Here is a 5,384-nt window from a genome sequence, read left to right as displayed (position 1 = left end):
CTCTAGCACGAGTCAAGCTTAAAAACACTGGATCCTACATTTCCCACAATGCAACCATCTTTCATGCGAACCAACTGCCTCCTGAAGGGCCTCTTCCTTCAAACATAACCTCCAGTTTGTAACTCAGGTTTTCAGTAAATGTTTTTACATGGCTAAATGATTATTTTAGATGAACACAGATCAGGTGGGAGACTGACAGAGCCGAGCAGCTGAACCTCATGATCGAGAAAAGCAGCCAGAAAGTCGGTCTGCCGGTTAAAGGTTCATTAAGGAGTTTTTTAAACAGCTTTACTCTGTTTATACTGCCAATGTGTGAAAGGGTTATAATGTTACATTAAAAATAAGTTGCTTACGTCGTCTGACAAACAACTACTTTTCACTTTGACAAAGAAGCTCAAAAAGTTTTACCTGGTGGAGCCCGTCTGACCAAACAGAACTGCACGCCGTCAGGCTAAAACAGGATTCAACATCAGCAGGGCGTTCGATTCATGCAGGGACCCATTTGGTTTTAAAAGCTAACATTAGCTTGCTTACAAACAAATTTCTAGCTAGTGGTACACAGGAAATACTGCGTTGAGTAGAAAAACGTCAGCACATTCCTCCAAACTCTCAGCTGCTAAATTAGCTAGCTTGCACTCTGGGATAGTAAATTTTAAACATTATGAAGCAACCAACCAAAGATCCATGAAGCGTAGCTACGTGAGCACTGGTGGGGGGGAAACTAGAGTCAACTTAAGTCAAGTCTTGGAGGAACCTTTGAGTGGTTTTGTTAGCTTATGTTAGCTTGCTTGTTCCACGGACAAATTACTAGCTAGAATACAGAGCAAAATACTGTCTTGATAAGATAACGTCTGCCTATTCATCAAGATTACCTGGGCTGATCAGGCTGGAAATTGGCTAGCAACCTACCAACCCCAGATCCATGCACAGTATCAAAGGGACAACTAGCTAACCCTAGCTTGCCTGCTTGGTAATGTTACGGCTAGCAAAATACGAATGAGTTAATAAGTTAGTTGGCTAGCTAACCTATACTTAAATCTCTACAGGGCATTCAGTATATGTAGGGGACCTCCGTTTGGTTGGTTGGCTGATGTTAGCTTGCTGGCTAATGTAGACAAACAGCTAACTAACATTTAAACAGTAGAAAAATACTAGCAAGATTCAGTTACAGAAGTTACATTCATTCAGACTCTCTGATCTAGCTGGTAAATTAGCGAACTTGCTGTTTGCAAATCACATTATCATCTAATGTTAGCTAAAATGTTGAAGTATAAAACACCTGATCTACGCTGTGTAGCAGAGTTACAACCAGCTAGCTAACCTAGCTTGTCAACATTACCGCTAGTAATATATTAAAAGAGTCGTGAAGGTAGTTAGCTAGCTTGCCAAAATACTTCAAAGTATGAGAGTAATTTATGTAAAAAAGCAAACAGTGTTGATTTTACAACAACTGATGATGTTGATGCAGTTCAACTGACCGCCAGTGCCTCTAATTAGGATTTGTGAATACTCGTAGTACTTATAAAAAGTTACCTATAATAAAACAGATTTTATTTTTGGTAGATTTTGATGAATGTGTTGGATAAATAAAAAGAGCAGACTGACAGAACGAAGACAGAACGAGGAGGGGAATAAAGTCACACTTGGAAGCAAATTGTTTCAACCTTTATTAAACATAGCTTGCAAGAGATAAATATTACAAAGTTATTTCCTCCAAAATTAGCTTATTTTTTCAATCAATGCATAATTGTCAATCAACTGGCAGTATTCAAACAGCATTATTTTCTTTTTACTTTTTTTGAAGACCGTTAAATATCAAGTATGTGCAAAAGGTCAGGATTGATGTAAGCAAAACAAAATGGACTTCAATTAGTCTGCGGTCGATTTTATCGTCGTCTGTTTCTGCCTCCCCAGAACGTTTATTTGACATTATGCAGAAAGAAACGCGTCTACAGGTAAATTTATAAAAACTGATTCTGCAATTAAATGTGTCCCTGCATTAGCAACAACTAATAGAAGATAAAGCCAAACAGAGAGGACCGTACACGGCGGCAGGAAGTGGTCACTGATTCAGGGTCAGTTAAAGAAAATGAATCTCAGTATGTCAGACAGGGTTCGACTGATGGAGAGGTTTAACGTGCGTGCCAAACTTCTAAACGGAAACGGGAAAGAGTACAAGCGTGGCCGAGCAGGTCTCATTTGTGTTTGCAGTTTTGTGCTCCAACTGTTTTTTAAGGACAGCAGAACTTAAACTTGATTCACACTTTACGCTCAGGTACACGGCTTTACAGAAAATGTAGTTTCACTTTTTTAAAAATGTATTAAGGTTTCAAAATTTCCACAAGAATAAATCTGTTTACAAAATCACTGTTCCTGATTACCTCCATCTATGTGAACTCAAACGAACTGTCCACAGACGAGGATTCGGGTCCCTGTGAAAAATATTCGAGTACGGAGTTAAATCAAAATTCTGACTTTAAAGCCAAATTAATTGTTCTCATTTGGCCCTAATGTTCTTCCGTACCTTTAAAACGAGGAAATAGCCCGTATAGAGAAGAGTAGAACTACTGCTGTGGACTCTTGAGAACCTGTGAAACCAGCAAACGTACAAGTCTTAATGGTTTTTAGGAAACCGACGACTGAATGCTCGGACGTGAGAAAGCGGTCGTGACTTGCACTAAACATCAGTCGAGTTCACCCTGGATCAAACCATCAGTCGGCTCTCTCCGTGTAATCCAGCAGTAAAAACATTCAAAGTGCTTTAATCCAGAGCAAACTCAGGAAACGATTCGGTTGTTTCAGGTCTCACAGAAGAAACGACAGAAATGTGTAACAGACTTCAGGCCCTGCTCAGTGAAACCGTCCTGCCGACTGTAACTGGTCCTCAACCAAAGCGAATGCATCCAGGGAGCGTTCAAGAAGCAGAGGAGGAGGGAAAAAAAGAATCCCAAACATTTTGCACATTTGTTACACAATAATACACAGTGATCACAAAACGAAATGACAAGCTTCACAATATTCATGGCTTTTTGTTTGCTTTTCTACACAATATACAACCATTTAATTTCTTTTTTCAGTACAAGGGAGGAAAAAATGCTTATGTACAATAAGTCATTATTACTTCAAACCTAGCAAATATCGTGTCATTTATTTCATAATCAATACATTTGTTTACTTTTTTAAAACTGCGATAGAAAGGAAACAGAACTCAATCGAGACGTCAGAATAAAAGATGACTTTGAAATCTAGAAATTGAAATTTGAAAAGACTCTGCAGTCGAAGGTGTGTGGATGCATCTGCAAAGGATCAGAGAGACAGGAGCGCTTTATCTTTAACTTGGCTGCACAAAGGAGATGCACGAGAAAAAACTGAATGGCGGATAAAAATTTAGCCCAGACATTAAAAACTTGAAAATATATTTATACATCCGATTCAGATTTTTATATAAGAAAGAAACGTGTGATTCTAATCCTAGGTAGTTTCATCGTCTGTTTGTCAGCGGGTCGTTCTGGTGAGGTGACGGCGGGTCTGGAGTTCTGCATCATGAGATAAAGAACCTGAACACACCTGTCTGACAGTCACAAACCAGGAAGTGTAACGTTACAGATACAAATGGACAAATGTGATGAGAGATGTTCAGAGGCTGTGAAATGACAGCACGAGGAGGAGCTCCATCAGGAGGAACTGACTGTTTGACCAAGTGCCTTAAACCTGCATTCTCCCTAATGGCCAGCAGGGGGCTTGTTCGCTGTTTGGGTGTTAAAGGCCTTTTTTTGCCCGTTTCTGTTGGCATAAAAGCTAAATTAGCATCCCACTTATTATCAGAGGAAACGTGAACGCAACATTTTGACTTAAATTTCCATGATTGAAAAAAGAGCTTTCATGTCCTTCCTCTTTCGAAGCTAGCCCGTGCTCTGCTAGCCTTAGCCAAACAATTTGTTTTGCTTGAACTAGCTAACTGCATTAGCAAGAACAAAGTGATGTCATCAGCCAACCCGTCAATCATTTTCTCGTGTTTAGATTTTTCTAGCGACGACACAGATCCAGAGTTTCATGTTTTAGCTTTGCAGACAGAATGACAAATAGTGCGGTGAATCGAGAAGTGCTGCTCTGTTAACTAGCTTAGCTTGTTAGCTGACTTGCTAATCAACAGTCTTCCATAAGAAGTGCTGTAGTTTCACTGTTAGCAAGAAGCTAATACGTGTAGCTTTTAGATTCAGCTCACACTCTGCTGCTTCGCCTTTACTTTGCATAACAGAGCACTGGGCTAAATGCTAACGTCAGGATGCTAACATGCTCATAAAGACAGCCCTGCATTCGTGTGGTGTCCAAATAATCAGACAAAAAGACACAAAGTGTCCTGTGAGTTGGAAAACCACCTGGAGGAGAAAAATGGACACGAGTTCATGTTTGGCTGTTTGAGAAGAAAACTGTTGCATTTTAACATTTTGCTCACATGTGATTTGTAACACGATATCAGTTTGTAACCGCTTGCTGCCGTGTAGAGCGACCTCGAATGATTGCGAACAGGTATTAACCTGTTCACTAGTTGAGCTTAGCATCTTAGCATGCTAACATTTCCAGTTAACACAAACACAAAGTCCTGCTGTGATTAATTCATTATTTCTGCAGGCTTTTGGTAAAAAGAAAAAAGCAAAGTGAGCGAGTGAGTGAAATGTAACGAGACGTAACGAGGATGAAACACGTCAGCTGATGCACACACGCTGAAGGAATCCAACATGGCTGCCAGAAGGTGTGTTAGGTCACCTGACACGCTCTGCGATAGTGTCGGCCTCCTGTGTCGCGATGCGTCACCACACTGCGGTCTGTGATGACCTCACACTGACGTGTCGGACGGTCGGCTCAGGCTTCACCATGTTAATAATACTGCACACTGACTGAACACTGACCGACTGCAAACAGCTCCACGCGTCCTGCTCGCTCGGCTCATACTACGCCGTCCACTTCAGTTCTTTAGACTGAATTACAGGTGTATTTTAGTGAACACCTGCCATCACTCCTCCTCATGTCTGCAAAGTGAGAAGGTCTTCAGACTACATCATCCATCAGAGCTTTACTCAGGTTTGCTGAGGGGGGTCTGACACTGTTAGGTCCCGTTTTATACCCAGACTTTAAGGAACTTTAAGGAACTTCGTTTTAAGGAACTAAAAGGTTCCTGTGGTTTATTGTTTTTAGTTTTCTCGGCTAGATGTCACCCTCACGCCCCGAGACTTCTGAAGTTTATCTTGTGTTGTTCGTCAGTGGAGTTACAGATGAAATAATCCACAGCAACGAAGAGTAAACGTTCCTGTACCTTAGGAAAACACTTGCCCCCCCGAGCAGAGACTTTCCCCTGGAACTAAATTTGGACCCTGATCCCTGCG

General features: G+C 41.0%; 1 protein-coding gene across 1 annotated transcript in view; it reads right to left on the bottom strand.

Annotated features, from left to right (window-relative positions):
• Positions 1 to 1,649: 1,649 nt before the first annotated feature.
• Positions 1,650 to 5,384, bottom strand: part of gatad2b (GATA zinc finger domain containing 2B) — a 46,452-nt gene continuing 42,717 nt past the window's right edge. The window contains exon 11 of the mRNA XM_069681581.1: positions 1,650 to 5,384. This exon is cut by the window's right edge and continues 2,025 nt beyond it. The gene's annotated coding sequence lies outside the window, so the exon portion shown is untranslated.

The sequence above is a fragment of the Semicossyphus pulcher genome, unplaced genomic scaffold, assembly GCF_022749685.1.
Source record: "Semicossyphus pulcher isolate SPU_LCO1_2020_fin unplaced genomic scaffold, fSemPul1.0.p SCAF_5, whole genome shotgun sequence".
NCBI lineage: Eukaryota > Metazoa > Chordata > Actinopteri > Labriformes > Labridae > Semicossyphus > Semicossyphus pulcher.
The sequence above is the reverse complement of the archived record's forward strand: the minus strand, read 5'-3'. Positions and strand labels throughout refer to the sequence as shown.